General features: G+C 49.9%; 1 protein-coding gene across 1 annotated transcript in view; it reads left to right on the top strand.

Annotated features, from left to right (window-relative positions):
• The first annotated feature begins 480 nt into the window (after positions 1-480).
• The window catches only part of GDPD5 (glycerophosphodiester phosphodiesterase domain containing 5), a 104,113-nt gene continuing 85,545 nt past the window's right edge, over positions 481-19,048 (top strand). Inside the window, exon 1 of the mRNA XM_083881899.1 lies at positions 481-596. The gene's annotated coding sequence lies outside the window, so the exon portion shown is untranslated. The remainder of the gene's footprint in view (positions 597-19,048) is intronic.

The following is a 19,048-nucleotide window of genomic DNA, read 5'->3' on the forward strand; positions in this document are numbered from 1 at the left end:
GTGGGAACACAGAACATCCCTCCTACCCCCAAGCTGTGCCTGCCCCATCCCTGAAGTGTCCAACACCAGTCCGGACGGGGCTTGGAACAACCTGGGACAGTGGAAAGGGGGGTTGGAACGCGATGATCCTTAAGGTCCCTTACCAGCGCAGCCCATTGTGGGATTCCCGGCTGCTCGCTGACCTTCAGGGGCTCAGCATTCCCAAACCTCCCCGGCACTCCCAGCTCAGGGCTGCCCCAACCTTTCCCTTTGCCCCCCAAACCAGGACCCTTGGGGGGGGGGGAGGGTTCGCTGGCAGCCGGGGACACCCCAAAGAGAACAGCTCCCCACGGCCGGGTGCAGCTTCCTTTTCTTCTCCTCCTCCTCCTCCTCCTCTCGTCCCTGTGCTCCTCCCGCGCTGCCCGGGGCGGAGCCGCCCGGCCCAGCGCCCGCCCCGCTCCCGAGCCGAGCCGAGCCGGGCTGCGGGGCCGGGGCTGCGGCCGTGCCAGCGCCGTCCCTGCGCCCTTCCCTGCCGGCCCTGGCACAGCCCTGCCGCCGGGGCCGGCCTTCCTCTTCCCCGGGGCTCGGGAACCTGGCGGATTTCCCGGCGGCAGCAGGTAAAGGGAAGGGGCGCGCTGGGTGGGCTGGGGGCTGCCCGCATCCCCCGGGTGATGCTGAGCTGCTGCTGCTGCGGGTGGGACGTGCACCCCCAGAAGGGGCTCCGCTGCCCAAAGCCGCGTTCCTTTGCCCCAAAAGGTGTTACTTTCCCATCCCCGAAAGGTGTTTCTGTGCCCTGCGTGTCCCCCGTCCCCACAATGGGAGGCTCACCTGGCCGCCAGCATCCCAAGCAAAGTTGGGGATGTGAGCGGGTGCTCCCGGTGCTGGGGGACCCATCTGGGGAGAGGTCCCGGGGTGCCCCCTCTGGTCTCTGAGAGCCTCAAACTGGCCGGGTGTGGTTCTGGACACCGCTTTTCGCCTTCAAGCCTTGCTTGTGTAACAGAGAACGCTTCGTTTTGATATAAAATAATGGCATCTGCAGTGTCCCGCCGCTCCGGGGCTTCACACCACTGTTGTCCGGAGCTGAAAAACCCTGAGGCAGCAGAATCCCAAGAGGGATTTATTTATTGTGGCACTCGGTGCCCATCCAGCTCCCTGAGGATGCTCAGGGATGTCCTGGATGGCTCTTGGCGACATTCCCTGGCAGCAAAGCTTCTGTTAAAGACCCCAAATTTCCAGCGAGCGCTGAGCAGAGAGGGTGAAAAAAGGTGAATGTAAGAGGGTGTAGTTTGTCTTGATGCTTGGCAAAGAAACTAACTAAAAAAAAAAAAAAAAGAGTAATTCAGGAAAAAGAAGGGGGGAAAAATGGTCTCGTTGCTGTTTTATTGAAGCCCTCACCCACGTCTGTCTGTTCCCCGCCCGGAAAACTGGGCATTGAGGAGTTGCAGCCTTGCTCTGGAAAAGGGCTGCTGGAGCAATTCCTGCTGTGGAAGCTGTGAAATTTCACCCCTGGCAAGATGGAAATGGGGGTTTGTCCAGCCAGGAAAAAACCTGGCTGTGTCAAACTTGCCGTGCTTTGGGATTTTAGGGGTGGGTCCTTACAGCCACTCTTGTTACGTGTAATCGTGTTGGTTTAAGGGTTATTTTGGGGCTGGAGAGGGATTAGGGAGAGATGACAGGAACAGGCATAGCCATGCTGCATGTGAAATTTAAAAAATAATGAATTATGGTTTTCTTTGCTGGCTCTTTGTCCTGGTGGGAAGGAGCCTGTACAGATTTTTCTCCATTAGAAAGTTACGCTGTGCACAGAGAACGCGAAATCCAAGCACGCTGTTCGGGTGCTGGACTCTCCTTGGGATGTTCCAGCTGCCAGGAAATTTAGATTGCTGCTGATCAGCAAGTACAAGTTAGAGTGGTGCTGCTTCTTAAAGAGTTTTTTTGGGGTTTGGATCACCCAGCCATGCAGGATAACAGCCTCGTCCCTTCTTTCCCCTTTTTACAAATTGCCAGCTTGCACTTGGCAGGTGTGGCCAGGGAAAAGATGAGGTAAATGGATTTCCTGCCTCGCATTTTGGCTGGCATGTCCATTTTCCTCATCAGATTGCTATGGAAAATGGCCCATTAATTCATTAGCCAGCCTTTATCCACCTGAGCAGTGATGCATCCTGACTCCTTAAAGCCTGTTATTTTAACATATTCTCCTCTGCCAAGCTTTGAAGCATCTTCACGCCGATACCACAGCAATGTGGAGCTGCAGAATATTTCTCTGTGATTTAGGAGGTGCTTCTTCAGAGGCAAATACAAGCTCTGCTTTGATGGCTGAGTTAATTTTAGAGTGGGTGTCTCTGTCAAGCTGTACTTTTTTATTAAATGAGCGTGTTCTGCTTGTTACATTTTTCCCAGCAGTGAATTCGGCAAAGCACGGCTGGTGTTTGTCTTGGAAGGAAAATGAGTCTTGGTCGGATCAATTGATGCCGTGACAGGTTGTAGATTCAGAAACTGCTGGCTCTGAATTAATGATAAAGGGGTTTGTTTTTAACAAGGCAACAATTTGCTTTATAAACCAGGAAGGTTATAACGAGACACAGAACCAGCTGTGAGGGGACAACCCTTTGTTGTACTTTTACCCATTAACTGTGTACCCAGGTCTATTTGGTCTCAAGCAACTGCCTTAAAATCGTCATTTAATATGTTTTTAACATGTGGGTTAAAACTCACAGGTGCAAGTGGTGGTGTAGGTGGAGGTTAAAGATGCAGGGAGCAGGTGGGTCCTTCACCCTGATTTGTGTTAGAGGCACTTTGATGCTCACAGGTGGTGGAAGTTAGGTCTGGGTGCCCTTTAACCAGACACACCTGGGGGAATAATGTCCTTTAACTCGCTCTGTGAGTCTTCCCGAGGGTGAAGATAAAAGGGAATGGTTGTACCTTTGAAATACTCCCGGTGCAGCTCCGGGCTTGTGTGGGAAGGTGTGGCAGTCACTGATGGTGGGGCTGGACGTGGAGGGGGCAGTTAGGGTTCCTCCTGAGAGCAGCTTTCCTACAAACATAGCGGGGTAGGAATGTGCTTTCCCTGGAGTCTGCAGTGCTGGTTTCAAGCTCCTTTTTCTTGACATGATGCACCCAGAGAGGTTGTGCTCCTGTCCCTGAGGAGCTTTGCACCTTCAGGCTGAGATTCATGGAATGGTTTGGGCTGGAAGGGACCTTAAAGCTCATCCAGTTCCACCCTCTGAGATGAAGAGCTGGGATCCACTTGGCAGCCACTTTGCTTCATTAGGCTGCAGCCGCTGCTAATTAGGCTCCAAAGAGCTCAAATAGGGCTGTTTCACTCTTGTCCTGACCCCCAGTCAGTGCTGCTGGGGGAGGCTGAGGCTGCCCTGGGCTCTGCTGCTGCCAGCTGGAGCTCCTCTGGGGTGAGTGTGCTCTCAGTTTCTCTGTTTATCTCAGAGTGCTTTCTCTATTGCTCAGGGCTCCCCAAAATCCTTGTTCCGGGCCGGGTGCGAGGCTGAGCACTCCCTTGTGCTCAGGAGAGGGCAGTGTCACACCAAGGAGCTCGTTCCTTGTGCTGAGGAACTCACAGAGCTGCCACCTCTGTCCAGAGGGGCTCCCAGGGGTTCTGCACCGGGGGGTTTGGGATCCAGGTACCTCATCCCCCTCCCTTCTTCCCAAACCAAATATTCCCCTTCCAGCTCTGCTCTCGGGGCTTAACAGCCCTTTTCAGGAACATTCTGAGCGTGATGCTGGGAAAAGGGATTTAAAAGATTTTTATGGCAGTTGCTTTTGCCTGCCAGCCCCTCTATAAACAGCGATTAGATACAGCTACTTTAATGCATGCCTTGACTTAAAAAAAAAAAAAAAAAAAAAAGGCTGCACACTGGTGTTTGGCATTTGCTGCTTTTTCCTCTTTAGCAAACCACTGTGTTCCCCCCACTTCCTCCAGAAGTACCCACAGATACTGGCAGGACAACTGCCTGAATATTTGGTGCAATAGTCTGTCATTGCTCAATAGCCTGACAAACAACCAAAAAAAAAAAAGTTGTATTTTTTTTTTATATATGCAATTAAATATTTGTAGAAGATTTCTGCCAAGGAGTGGTTTCAAGGTACAGAGTGTTCCCCTGAAGGGTGTTCAAACAAGGACCTTCTGGGGTGGCAGTTGGGAAGTTCTTTGTGCCTGCACCTCCATGCATTCCCTGTTTCCACATTTGGAATCCATTTCAGGTTGAGATTGAGTTCTGTCTTTTTTTTTTTTCTTTGTCCTCCTGGTCCTTGGGCAGGATTAGTCCTGAGGATGAGAAATGAAAACGAAAACAGTTTCTGTCTGTGACTCTTCTTTTGTGTGTGTGACTCTTGATCTGGTTTTATTTTTTTTCTTTGTTTTCCCTGCTGGATGAAGGGTGAACTGGAGATAGGAGAGGGGGAAATTGCACCTTTCCTGGGGGTGCTGCACAAATGTGGGCACTAGCTCTGTCCCCATCTGTGCAGAGCCCTGCTCTTGGTTAATCTCTTCCTTGGAAAGAGCCTGGACTGGTTTTAATGTAATTTCTTAGTCATGACAAACCTGACTCCTTCTGCGCATCTCTCTGTGTTGGAGCTACTGCCCATGAGGAGCTTGGGGTCCAGGCTGCTGGATCCTGGAGGACTTGGAAGTGGTGGACTGTAAGTTTATTCTCTTCTTGTCTGGGAATGCTCAGAAGGATCTGTTTCACTTCCAGAGATCCCACGTGGTGCTGTGCCAAAGCAGCTTTTTATCTCCCACTTTCCCCCTTAGATGTCAGCTTGCCTTTAATTTTGTTTACTTATTTATTTATTTAAAATCCTGCTGCTTCTCTTAAAATGCTGCTGCAACTTGTAAAACGTCTTCATAAATGTCTGGCCCCTGTGTTTTGCTTCCCTTTCCTCCTCGCTGAGGTGAAATGAAACTTGTCCCTCCCCCAGTCCGAGGTGAATGCACAGAGCATAAATATTCTGCTCCTTGGCTGTTTTTAGCTGTGCTGAGTTTCAGGCTCACGTTTGCCCAAGGAAAGCAGCTTGTATCTGACTGAAATAGTCCAAGGTGAAACCCAGAGTTTCCTCTAATAGGTATTTTTGGGTGTAGCCTTTAAAAAGATGCAATGGACTGGTTGTACCTTTCAGCATCCACGTGCTCTCCTGAGCCACTCTAGGAGATTATATTTGGGCCACTTAGCTTTTATTGATGAATCTCTTGAGCTGACAGTCACCTAATCATAAATCAAGTCTAAAAGTCTAAAATCAAGGCAGTGTTCTGCTTGCCAACTGCAGAATTGCAGCAAAATGAAATGCATTAAATTTTGTGACTTGGAGCCAGGCCCCAGCCCATTGGGAGCAGATGGGACTTGGCACCTGAAGGTGACAGGGGATGCTCAGGGTATTCCAGGAGATTCTTGGGAAGCAGGGCTAATCCTGAGCAGGGCACTTAAGAGCTTGGAGAGGATTTGAAGCTCAAGTCGGGGCTTGCTGTCCTGCGAAATTGCCCTGGCCCTTGCCAGGAGGGAGGGATCTGGTGTGGCCCTGTGTGTGACCCCGTCTCAATCCCCTGTGCTGACTGCACAGCTCTTGTCTGAGTAAAACCTCGAGGAATGGGGACAAAACTGGCATTTATATCCCAGATCATGCCTCAGGTTCCTCTTACTGTGCCCAGGGCTTCCCCATTGTGCTGCTGGGGGCAGGATGGGGCTGGGGGCTTCCCAGGTTATGGCTTAAACCCAGTCCCTGGGACGGATGGAGAGGGCTTAGGTTTGTTTACAGGGATTTAGCACCGTGCTGAGGTCACTCTGTGATATTTGGGTGGATTTTGGCTTTTATTTTTTTGCCAGGAGGTAATTAATGCTTTCCTTGGGATTAAACGATTTCCTGCGTGTCCCAGCTGTTGGTTTGGGAAGGAGTCATCCAACCCTTCGACCCTTCTCAGAGGGGAAAAAAAGGCTCTTTTGGAGAAGGTGGGAAGCGTATGTCCAAATGCAGGGTGTCTCTCTCTTCCCAACTACTTTGAGCAACCTGGGCTAGCGGAAGGTGTTCCTGCCCAAGGAAAAAGATGATTTTTAAGACCACTTCCAACCCAAATCTTTCTGTGATGATTCTGTAATTCTCCTTTGTTGCATGAAGCAGCCCCATAAAGAAATTCCTCCAGGCTGTCAGGGAGGTGATGCTTTGTAGGCAGTTTCCTGATCAGCAGTGATTGTTTGCGGGTATTGTGGGAATTTTGGTATTAATCTGCCTACTGATTTTTCAGGAATCTTGTCAGTGAGACTTTAAGCTGTCAGTCAGTCCTATTGCAGTTTGAAACCCAGCAAAGAGGCAGCTCCTGGGTCCTGGTCTGGGTGTCCAGGTGTGATTTGCTCTGTTTCTCTCAAGCTTTTTGGGCTGGGATTTCTCTGTCTATGACTGTGGATGGTTGATTTTAGAGGTCTGCACAGTAAGAGTGCCTGAACAGTCCTTGAGGTCTGTGCATTTGGGGTATTTGGGAGCCCTGGAGTTCATCAAGCTAAGAGGTGAGGTGACACTTTCTCAAACACCTATTTTTAGATGTGTTCCTGTTCATATGCAAATTACATTCATCATCAAGGATTGCTCTGCACTTGGGACACTGGATTTGTAATCCCTGTTTTCCAGCTCTTAGATATCAAAATGCCTGCCAAAAATTCAGGTATTGCTGTCTCCTTTTTCCCTGTGCCCTGGAGCTGGGGACTGGGAGCTCCCACACCACTTGCTGTGCTGCATTTGATGCTTTGTGAACACAGAGTGGTGGCAGGCTCTTGTTTTCGGGGTGATTTCTCCTCCCTGCATGGGCTTTTGCATCACTTGGTGGTGGCTGACAGCTTGTAAGATCATCTCCTGCTTTTCTGCTCCTGCCTGGAAGCTGGAGGCAGGATCTGCTTTGAGAATGAAGCAGCTAAACTCCTCTTTAGCTGGGAGTTAATCACCCAAACGCAGAGTGCTTGCAGCCCTCATTAAGTGCCTGATTTAAAGTGCAAGGTTGACAGCTCGGCTGGAGATACTTTCCCTTATCACGACTCTTTCCTAATCTGTCTCCTCTGCGTAGGGACGTGTTTGTTTTGGGTTTTTTTTTATTTGGATCCCCAGGCTCCTGCCCTGGGAGAGCTGGATGTTAAAGGAACGTGGTGTAAGGCAGCTGTGGATGTTCAGATGTTAACCTGGTGGGCAGTAGGTGTGCTCTGCTGTGTCTGATGCTGGCAGGGACAAACCTCTGTGCATCACAAGGTCACTCAGCTGCGTGGTGTCCCCAAAACACAAACCCTGCCAGGGCTTCTGGGACACTTCTGCTTTGCCAAGAGAAACAGAGCTGCTCGTGGGATTAGAGGGATGGAGCTGCTGTCCCTGAGAGCATGGGCAGGAGCAGTGTGGGAGAGGATTGTCCTTCCCTGGCTTTGTACCTGGGCAGGTTTCAGCTCTGGTGCGAGGTACAAGGGGTCAATGTGGAGCTCACACCTTGCCCTGTGCTCTGCTGAGCCTCAGGACTTGGGGAGAATCATTCAGCAGTGGTTCTGTGAAGGGAATCTCTGCCTTAATGATGCTGGTGCCCTGTCCCCATGTCACCTGGAGCAGGGGGATGGCTCCTTTGGATGGCCCTGCTGGTGAGAGGTGTGAGGAGAAAGGTTGGCTTGTTGATGGGATTTGACCTGGAAGCCAAGGCTGCTGCTGGGCTGGATAGCCCTCCTGGGGCTGATCTGCTGGATGTCATAAACGTGGGAATGTGGGGCAGGAGGGAAGCCTGGGGGCTTGCTTGGAAGCCCTAACCCGGTATAAAGACTTTTAAAGCTGCCTTGTAATGAATAGACACAGATCCACTTCTAACAGCACCATAAGCTTAAATTTTTGACTCCTCTGTGTTTCTGAAAGGGTCAGGTGGCTCTGTTAAACTCCTTCTGTCATGAGAGTCCTTAAATCCAAATTTCTGGGGTAATTGGTTATATTGAGCTGTGTTGGACCTGTGAGGAAATCACTTTGCTCTCTTGGCTTCTTCTCTCCTAGCTCAGGGGAAATAATGGCTTTTTCCCTATTTCCCTGGACTTTACAGCTCATCTGCAGGGTTCCCTGGAGAGACAGATCTGGAAGTCTGGCTTGAAGTCTGCTCTGCCCCTCTCCTGGAGCAGTTTAGGGGCTGAATGTGGAGCTGTGGGGGTGAGGACCAGGGAGCCCTCGAGGTCATGAGATGGGGCAGATGAGGCCAAAGGAGACAAACCCCAACGTGTCTGCTCCAGCTTCTGCACCTTCCCAGGAATGATGTGCCTGCCCTTATCTGGGCTGATATTTGCAGTGCTGATAAGAGAGGGTCTGTAACAAGTGTGCTGTGCCAGAGATAAAACCTGCAGTGCGTAAGAGCTGTTCCAGCCCGGGCTTATCAGCACTACTAAACGTGAGTATCAGCAGGGCTTCAGGGATGAGGCTGCCCTGGCTCCCTCAGCACAGAACATCCAACCAGGAATTGTGCTGGGAGTGCTGCCGCTGCTCTGTAAGTCCCTCTCAAATGTACTTCTCTTTTTTTTTTAATTTAAATTTAGGGATCACCTAAAGGTTTGTGAGGTGTCTGAAAGGCAGCTGCCTGGCTGTGGTGTGCTCTGTGTGTGGGGAGTGAGGTGGTGGCTGCTTTCAACGTGGATTGAACAGTCTCCAAAAAGAGGTGAAATGTGGCATTTGGGGACGTGGTTTAGTGCTGGACTTGGCAGAGAAAGGTTACTGCTTGGACTTGAAGCTCTTGGAGATGTTTTCCAAACTTACTGATGCTGTGAGTTAAATTTAGGGATTCTTGCATCTCTCCAGGCTGCTCTTTGCTCAGAGGAGGAGATCCTGGAGGTTTTGTGCAGCCATTGAACACCAGTGCAGGGAGCACAGATTTCCTGCATCATCTTGGTGCTTCTTCATGGCTCTGACCTCTGCAAGAGTGGGAAAACATTGGATTGAAGCTGGCAAAGGGTAAAGTGGTGGAGCATTGCTTGGCTTTGGACACTTCCAGGGGCAGCCACAGCTTCTCTGGGCACCCTGTGCCAGGGCCTCCCCACCCTCACAGGGAACAATTCCTTCTCAGTATCCCATCAATCCCTGCCCTCTGGCAGTGGAAAACCATTCCCTGTGTCCTGTCCCTCTCAAAGCCACATTCCAGGCTTTAGGTTGCCTGAGCTGGGCTTAATCTGAGGAAAATCAGCCCTGGCTGGAGCTGTTGGGGGAGATGGGTTTGGACAAAAGTGGGAGCAAATGCTGCTTGCTGTTCCCTGCTGCCGTGCCCAAGGTCAGCCTGACCGTGGAGCTCCCAAATTGTTCCCAATTTTTCCAGCTAACAGCTGCTGCTGCTCAGCTGTGTGAGCAGCTAATGGGGTTTATCAGCCTCCGGTGCTTCTGACTGGGCTTTGTCAGAGCAACCTAATCCCAAAGAGCCAGAGCTAAAATGACTGGGAATAGGAGTTCCTGGGGCTATGAAATTCCAATGCCTCACTCAGCAAAGCCATCTGATTTCTCCCAGACTTGAGATGCTGATTGTTTTATCTTAATTGACTGTAAAGCTGAGAGGGGAGAAAGAGCATCCTTGGTGCTTCTTACAGCTCCAACCCCTCAGGCTTTGAGGCACTGACAGATTTCTCTGGTTTAAAAACCACAGTCAGGAAACACCAACCAGCCTTTGGAGGGGAAGGGTCGCAGTGACTTCAAATCTCTTTTTAACGTGGAGAGCTGCAAACTGGATCCCTGACCCAATTCCTCCTTTTTAGAAAGGGTTTTCTGCTCCAAACTGGAAGTGAAATACAACAATGGGGCAGCCTGGAGTCTGTCTCCTCCTGCTTGGTTTTGTCTGGCCACCCTAAAAGTTACTGCTGTATTTCAGCATTGCCTGAAGCCTATGAGATATTTTGCTCCCAAACTGGCCACATTTGGTGACTGATCCCATATGTTTGATTCCAAAAGACTTTGGACTCAAAGGCAGAATGCCAAATTTTTTGTTTTGTTTTTGTGTTGTTGAAGTTTTTTTCTGTGAAGGAAAGGGACGAAATAAATACTGCCTGAAAGACTTGCGGCTGTCAGCTCTACTGAGGCAGCTCTTGGACAGGGCTGTGAGGAAAACCCTGTTCTGTCTCATGCGCCATCAGGTTTAGTGCTTGCTAAATGGCAGAGCTGTTGAGAGCAAGTGCTGGGCTGAGGTGCTGGGGCTGGTATTAAAAAAATAAATATTGCTGCAAGTGGCTGAGCTTGGGAATAAATTATGCTGTGAGTGGGTACACAGGGACTGCTGAGGTGTCTGGATTCCCCCCAGGGCTCTCTGCCAGGTGGGAGGCTTGGGAATTTAGGAAGGCAGCCTGTGGGGAAAGTCCTGTGTCCCAGCAGTAATAAATCCTCTCCCTGCAACATCAGGGCTGTATTTAAATATTTTTCTTGCTCTAAAGCTGAAACCTGCTGCAGAGTCTGATCTCTGATCTTTTCATTTGGCCTGTCTTTTACAATGTGACAAAAATGAGAAATAAAATGGGTTTGCCACTTGTCTGGCTTTTAGAAAACTCTAAAAGGATGAAAAATCTAATGAAGACCTGTCTGCCATGGCCATCCTGGAGCTCTGAGGATTTTGCTCTTGCTTGTGCCTCTCCCTCCTGTTTCTCCATGGGAACAGGCAAGGACTGAGCTTTTTATCCTGCGTTTTAAATGGAGAAACACTGGAGCACCACAAAGAAATAATTTGTTGGCTATTTGTGCTCGGATAATGTGACATAACTTAGGGTGATGCTCTGATGATGACTCTGAAAGGAAAGGTGTCAGATAAAATGGAATCTGTAGTAGTTTTTCTCCTTCCTTTTTCCTTTCCAGCAGTTCTTCTCCAGTGCAGAAGCCAAAGGATGAGCCCTTGTTCTGTGATTATTTATTATTTGTTTCCCTGCCATGATGGACGTTAAGCAGGTACCAGAAATACCTTCAGCTCTGGACACAACCTGCCCAAAATAACTCTGGGAGCTCTGCAGGGGGAGGAGTTTGGCAAAGGGCTCTGCCCAGCCCAGCCTGAGCCAACAATCCCAGCTCCCAGAGCTTCTTTGGGACCACTGGGGTGTGAGGTGGATATGGGAAAATTCTCCTGCTGCTGCAGCAGTGACACAGGGAGTACTTCACCACCTCGTGGGATGCTCACCTGGGGAGGTTTTGAAACTAAACTCCATTCCCTGAGCATTGTTTTTATTCATCCTGGTGGCTGAGTGCACTCTGGTGCCCTGGGATTGGCCTGGGAATGTCACAGACCTCTCCAAACCCACTCAGCTCCCTGCTTGGAGTGATTGAGGGGCATGGAGGAGGCATTTATCCCGTGGATGAGTGTGACAGGAGTAAAATCCCAGTCTTATGGGGCTGGATAGAGGTGTCTGAGCTATTTTTGGCCACTTTTCCCTTGGCATGTGGATGTGTCTGGCAGCTGAACCCGCCTGTGCTGCTCCACTCAGCTCCACTGGTTCCCAGAGACTCCGGGGGTGGCTCTGGAGAATGATTTTTGGGAGGAGGGCAGCAGGGAATGTGTTGGCTCCTTGCTTTCCATCTGGAAGTGGCACTTTCCCCTGAGGGGGTGGCAGTGAGGGGGGGTGCTGGGCACGGGAGATCTGCTCATTCACAGGAATAACCTCCCTCTGGGGGTGGAACAGCACGGGGGATGCTGCTAACGGCATCTCTCAGCTTTCTGAGATATTGCTGGCAAAAATGTGCTTTTTCAGACTGAACGTGGGTCTCCTTAGGACAACCTGTGAGCTGCTATGGGGGGGCGGGGAGAAACACAGAATAAAGTGAAGACTGGGTTTGTCAGGAGAGGTTTTGAGGCTCACCCTGGCCAAGGTTGGTTGGTCCAGTCCCTGAGGGAATATCCAGTGTCCCCAAAGTATTCAGTCCATCCCAGACTAAAAGGTGGGAATAAAGTAACTTTTCTTTTGAGATGTCATCTCCCAAAGGGCTTCCCTGTGGTGTGAGTCTGTTTGCTGCCAGGATGGGGACAGCAGTGACAGAACTCTGTCTGTCCCTCAGGCTTACGTTCTTCTGGCACTCCAGGACCTTGCGCTGCTGGTCCAGCAAGATCCTGACCTCAGCCCAGTGGGAAGCCATTGCCCCCTGTCCTGTTCTTCCAAGCCTTTTCCCTAGTCCCTCTCCAGCTCTCCTTGAGCCCCTTTAGGCCCTGCAAGGGGCTCTGAGCTCTCCTTGGATCCTTTTTCCCCCATCTCTCCCAGCCTGGCTCCAGAGCAGAGGTGAGGATTCTGCCCAGCCCACAGGGGGTTGCTGACAGTGTTTCTGAGAATGTCAGTGGTTATTTGGGCTCTGAAAGAGCTGAGGGTGCAGCAGAACTTCCCACACAGCGTCACAGGCAGGGCTGAGCAAGGTGCAGTGACAGTGGCATGTCACATCTGAGCTGTCACTCGGTGCAGTGACTCTGCAGGGAGCCCTTGACCTGCTGGGGCTGCTTTTGGCCATAGGCAAGCCTGCCTTGGCTGTCCTGATTTATCCAGCACAAATGGATTTGTCACCCAAGCACTCAATGGCTGTAATTTGTGTTTGCTGGAGCAAATCCCACTCCTGATTCCCTGCCTGCCCACCTGCTGTGCTGCTGCTTGGCTTTCCCTGCTCCTCCAGCTCACCAGCACTTCATGAGATCTCTCTGCTTTCAGAAATACTCACAGTCCTTGAGTCTTTTTCATTCTGTTTCTTGCTGGGTGCAAAGACAATGCTGCTGTGGCATTTGCTTTTCTATCCTGCTGTTGCACCTCTTGATAGGGTTTTTTTCTTTTTAACAGTTTAATTTAAAACAAGCTCTGAATTAATTTGTGTGGGTGGGATGCTTCTCTGACTCTGCTGCAACTTGTGGAACTTCCACGTAGCAAAAAATGGCTTTGGAAAGAGCCATCTCCTGAGTTTTTCCTGTCATGGTTGTGCTTTTCTGCTTACTCCAGACTCCCCACTTACTGATGCTGTGCCTAGCACTGGTCTGAGCACTGAAAAAGCACAAAGACACTGCCTTGCACGCAGCCCAGAATAAACCCTGAGCAGAGCAGGCACTAATTTTGGCATCACACAGCTCCCTGCTCCTGCTGTGGGAGAGCTGAGCTGGGAGCCATGGCAGCAACTCAGCAGAGCAACCTCAGAGGAGTCTTTATCGTGGTGGAAACAGATGGGGTTTGACTTGGTGTCAGCTCTGAGCCCAGAATAACTCAATTTTACAGTAGGGGAAGTGGAAAGGTACAATGCTGCCACAGCCTCAACCTGTGGAGAGCCATGCAGGGATTATTCCCACTCTTGGGAAGCCTGAGAAAAAACCTCACTTGGATGTGTTTTGTCTAGGTTTTTTTTTCATGGGAGGATGCTAAGCAAGGTGTGATAAAGCATCTTCTGGTGGCCTGGTGGCAGATCCCATAGCTAGAGGCTTCTCTGGGAGAAGGGATGTCACAGCTCCTGTGTGATTTGGGATCTGAGGGGTAAGAACCTGAAGAGGTTCCCTCTTCCCCTGTCATGTGCTCCATGCACAACACTTGGCTTCAAAGCTTCTCTCCCTCAAACCTATCCCAGAGCCTCCATTTTATTGATCAACTGGTGTAATTCCTTTTGGGATGGGATTGTATTCAGCACTGGCTGTCCCTGAGCTGGGTGTGTCTGATTTACAGCCCTTTTCTTAGGGATCAAAGCTCTCCCTGGAGTGGGAGAAAATCTTGAATCACAGAATGGTTTGGGTTGGAAGAGATGTTAAAGATGAGCTCACCTCATCATCCAGGCTGCTCCAACCCTGTCCAGCCTGGCCTTGGACACTTCCAGGGATGGAACAGCCACAGTTTCTCTGGGCACCCTGTGCCAGGGTCTCCCCACCCTCCTAGGGAACAATTCCTTCCCAATATCCCGTCCATCCCTGCCCTCTGGCAGTGGGAAGCCATTCCCTGTGTCCTGTCCCTCCATCCCTTGTCCCCAGTCCCTCTCCAGCTCTCCTGGAGCCCCTGTAGGCCCTGGCAGGGGCTCTGAGGTGTGAAGAACCTGTTAGAGCTGTGCACTGGGGCTTCTTGTGCAATAATTGAAGGTTGACCTCAGCAGGCCTTGCTAGTGTTTGCCTTCTGCTTTAGAGGAAGGAAATGAGATCCTAATCTTTAGTTCAAATGCCACCTGTACTTCCACTGACAAAAGTAAATTTGTGATGTGCTTAATGAAGCCTAGGAAGATGTCTCAGATACTGGACAGAAAATATCTGCCCTTTAAAGACTTCTGCTTCCCAAAGTTATTGCAGGGCTTCCTATTCTGGTTAGGGAAGTGAGGCCTTGTTGCTTTGGAGGTGTTTTTTGTTTGGTTGGTGCTTTTAACTGTGAGTTTTCAGAGGAGGAAGCCCCCTTGGAAAGCAGATGGCAGAGTTGAATCACGTGCTGCTGCTTCCCTGAACATTTGGGTGGAAAATATTCCCTGGAAACAGGGCTCTGCCTCTGTGGAGATGCCAGTGGAAAGCTGCAGGGAAAGGGGTGGGGGTAGGATTTCAGAGAAGTGATTTTGCTTTTCAGAGTCTGGCTGTCAGCCTCCCTGACCTGAGACCTGGGGAGCATGTAGAGATGGGAATCGAACTGGGGGACATCTGTGCTTCAGGCACGTCCCTCTCCTTGCTGGGCCAGGTAAATCCCCTCAGTTGCTGCCTGTTGGAGGAAATCCCATTTCCAGAGCATCTCCAGGAACTTGTCAGGAGATGTCCTGAAGGAAGGAGTGGGGTCTGCCCTGATACTGCTGCTGTAGCATTGGAAAACATAGATGTACAAACAGGGAAAGGTATGAAGATAATGAATGGGGCTTGTTGATCAGCAGATGTGTCCCTTTTGCTTTGGGAACAGGTGCAAAGGTTTGATGTTTCCAGCACTAAAAAAAAGCAGGTGAAGAAGAACTTGGAGACTCCTGCAACATTTGAGATCCATTAAAATACTCTACTTCGAGGCACTGGGAATCGTGGAGTCACAGGTTTAGAGGGGAGGGACCTTGAAGATCGTCCAGTGCAGGGACACCTTCCTCTAGTCCAGGGTACTCCAAACCCTCTCCACCCTGGCCTTGGACATCTCCAGGGACGGGACGTGAGCGATCCAAGGTAGGGAAGCTGCTCTGCTGGAGGATGTGATAGGGCAGAGCAGAGCTGAAATCCAGCAGTGAAGGGCTGGGGAGCTTTGGGATTAGCACTAAATACTGTGCCTTGAGGCTGCACATGTCTTGGATGTCTGGCATTTGAAGGACTTCTCCTCTGGTAAGGTTTTTTGCTGAGCCTGCCAGTGAAAATCCCCAGAATGTCACAGTTATTGCAGGAGACTTGAGCACTAATAGGATTTAATTTCTGCAAAGCTTCTGAGGAGAGGAAGAAGTACCTCAAAGGAGCACAGGTATTTTGGGAAAGGCTTAAGTGAAACAAAATTCAGCTGCAGTCATGTTACAGCAGGGAAGCTTGGAGACAAGTGAGATAGAGCAAGGAGTTTTATCACTTCCACGTAGGATGAGCACAGCCCTGTCTCTCAGGTCTTCCCTGCTGGAAAGAGAGCTTTTGTCTCTGTGAAAGGGGTATGCTGGGTCTGCTTGCTTCCCATGGAAGCTCCTGCCAGGCTTGCAGAGGTCCTGCTATCCCAGGATTTGAGTTCCTGGCCCAGTGGGGAGCTCTGCTGCATTTTGCTCCCATTTCCTTGCACTGTCAGGGCTCCTGGGGAGCTGGAATAAGGAGCCAGGCTCAGCCTTTGCAGGTTGGAGGGGAAGGGGAGTGTGTGGAAGGTTTCCTTCCTGGGGAAAAGGGCTGGTAATGCAGCTTGGGGGGAAAAAAATCAAACAAAGCAGCTTCTCTTCCCTTCTGGCTCAGAGTGGGGTGTTGATGTCAAGGTGGAGCTGTGCCTTCCCAAAGACTATGGGAATGTTTTTTCTTCCCTTTTTTTGAGGGATGGGGGATTGGTTTATATGCTTTTCTGTTAAATCTCTCAAACAATGCTGCTTCCCCTTCCTTGGAGCAATTGTTCCCCGTGGCTGACTCTCTTCCTTCCCCTTCCTCCCCATCGTGGGAAGAGCCCTCCTGATGATGATGGATGGGCTCACATTTAGTCTCTGCTTTGCCTTTCTTTGTTCTCCTCAGCTCTCTTGTTTTTCTTTGTAACTTCTGCACAGATCCTCAGCACAGGGTGGCCAAAACCAGACGTTTTAGTGCTGATGGAGAGAATTAAGTGTCAGAACAGCTTCTACCTTCACCCTTGAACTTGACAGGGCTGGGTTAATGACTCCATGATCCTGGAGGGCTTTTCCAACCTCGATGATTCCTGATTCTACTGCCAGAGACCTGGGACTGCAAAGCCTAACAGACTTTCTGGGTTTCATCCCTTGGGTCCATGTAGTCTCCTCTTGGGAGAGCCAGATTCTTCCTTAGGGGAAAAAATGGTCTTTTTGTGACCAGCCTAATTTCAAACCTTTTCAAATGCATCCATTTGCAGAGACAAGAGTTATTTTATTAATTGATTTTATTTTTCAAGAATACCAGGATAGTGGTTGAGCCCTGGGCACAGGTTGTGCAAAGAAGCTGTGGCTGTCTCATTCCTGGAAGTCATAAAGAGATAAGATTGGGTTTGTTCTTCAGGGGCATTTCCAGGGAAAATCTGTCATAAATCAGGCCTAGATGGAGCAGCATGGGAGAGATGCTGATGTCTCCACTCAGACTTCACTGTGGGCACGTTAATTAAGTTAGAACTGAACAATTCCACATGCCACATGCAGGAATAATAAACCATTGGGTATTCCAGGCTTAAGGACATAAGTAGCCACCTGATTCTAACTCCACTGCGACTTATTTCTTTTGGAAAATGTCCCTCAGACTCCAGATAAGAACTTCCAGGTCTTCCAGCTTTTATCAGAGGAGCTTCCTGCAGGGAGCTGTGGGTGATTTGTGCTGGGGAGGAAGAGTGAGGGTGAATGTTCCATGACAGGCTTTGGATGGCTCATGGAGTGAACTGGGAACGGCAGTAGCAGCCTGGGGGATTCTGCCCTCTCTTGTTGGGTGGAAATCACATGGTCTAATGAAACAAGAGTTGATGAGAACCTGTTTGAAGGGATTACATCATTCTACAGTAGAGCCAGGACAGTCATCCTGTTGATAAAGCCAACACCCACTGTAAACACAGTAATTAACAGCCTGAACTTGTGATGGAAACCTGGGACTTCAGGATTAAACAGAAGCCTGTTGAGAGCCTGGCTCCCTTGGGCAGTGGTAAAGGACTTTTCTACATGGAACTCTGAAAAAAAGCCTCCTTTCTGTGCCCTTTTCACAGTCTGTGGTTAGGAATTGCAGGCAATCCCCTGAAATGATTATTGACTGGAGAGCTGCCTGGAAGTGCTACTGTTTGCTGACTTGACAGGTGATAGATAAAACCCTAACCCAGTGTGATGTGAGCATCTGTCCTTGCTCGATCCCAGTCACCCAGGCTTTACCTGCATCTGATCCAGAGCCAGCTGTATTTTTAGCCAATGTTTAAACAGGCAGTGTCCAAAAAGTTTGATGCTGTTCCAGGGGACAAGAGTGATTGCACAAAGGACTTTCTGCACCAAGAGCTCCTTGAGGGAAGCACAGGAGTGATGGGGATGCTGTGGGAACTGGGACTGTGGTGGCTGCTGCAGAAGAGCTGTGGGGTTGTTCTCTGGGCTTTCTTATCATTGCTTTTAATTAAGATGATAAAGAAATTGCTTCTGGGAGCAGTTTTAAGGGAGATCTGGAGGGAATGGTGGGTCTCTCTTTAGCAGGGGGCCAAACACTGAGGTGTTGACCTGGTGCTGGCCAGGCAGAGGATCTTGGTTAACTTCTGGGATTCCTCCTTCCCTCCTCTTGGGAGACCAGAACTCCCATGGTGATGTTCTCTGGGGCATTCCTTGCTGGAGGAAGAAGGCAGAAATTTGGGACAAGTCCTGTGGAGTACTGGGTACTCTTCTAAGCACTGCACCTACACATCAGCTTTTGTCTAAGGGATACCATCACTGGAAATGTCCAGAAATGGCAAATAAATCTGCAAGCTAAGCCCCTGTGTAATCTGCAGGAGCCATTGGATTGCTGGAGCCTGCTTTGGATTAGCAAGGCTCCACAGATCCAGCTGTGGCAGTGCTGATTTTCTGAAGCACTCATCGTCTTCCTTCCTTTCCAATTCCTCAAAAGAAAACAAATCTATGGGTTTAGGTGCCAGAATTTGCTGCTGACTCTGCAGAAGTTGTTTGCACTCCTCTTGTGTCCTTTTTATTTTCTTGCCCCAGAGTTTAGGCCCCAGGGAAGGGACTTCTGGGAAGTCCTCAATGCAGAGCTGATCCAGAGGCGTAGGAAAGAGCAGAGGAACAGAATTAACAGATAAACATCTCCAGCCTCCAGTTGCTTGGAGATCTCTTGCATTGGCTGTGTGATACTTGTGTCCCAAACATAACAAGTGACAGGATGGGAGGAAGTGCTGGGGGAAGTTTAGGTTGGATGTGAGGGAAAATTTCTTCCCTTGAGGATTGGTCAGGCAATGGGACAGGCTGGAAGGGGGAATGATGGAATCATAGCCCCTGGAAGTGCTCAGCAGGTGTGGGGGATGTGTGGTACCTGAGCACTCTCTGGTTCTGGTTAATAGCGGGATTTGATCTTAATGATCAACCTTAATGATTCTGTTTAAGTACAACCTTTTTTCCTATTTTTTGCAATACATCTTAGTGGAATTTGCTCTCAAAGGCAGACACCCATTAAAAATCTAGGAAACTTTGTCTTCCTAGTGTGGAATCCTTTAGGCTTTAAAAAATTGTGATTGTTACCAACATTTATGCCTTGGAGCTGCTGCTCTTGGTGGAACCATGTGAAGACTCCAGAAGGCTCCTTGCCTCTGGTGGAGAGTTTTTGGCTGCATCCTGTCCCTGGTTTGGTCCCCAGACAGGCCATGGCCAGAGGTGCCAGCCTCAGCTGGCTGATGCAGGAGGCCATGGGGAACCTTTATGTCATATCCTTGGGATGGGGACTGAATTCCATGGGTGGGGATATCCCTGGGGCTGCACTAACTGTGGTCCAGCTGCTGTGTGTGTTCAGGCTGCCCTTGGCCCTCTGGATAAC

Source organism: Zosterops lateralis (assembly GCF_965231275.1).
Source record: "Zosterops lateralis genome assembly, chromosome: 2".
In the NCBI taxonomy this organism is placed as follows: Eukaryota; Metazoa; Chordata; class Aves; order Passeriformes; family Zosteropidae; genus Zosterops; species Zosterops lateralis.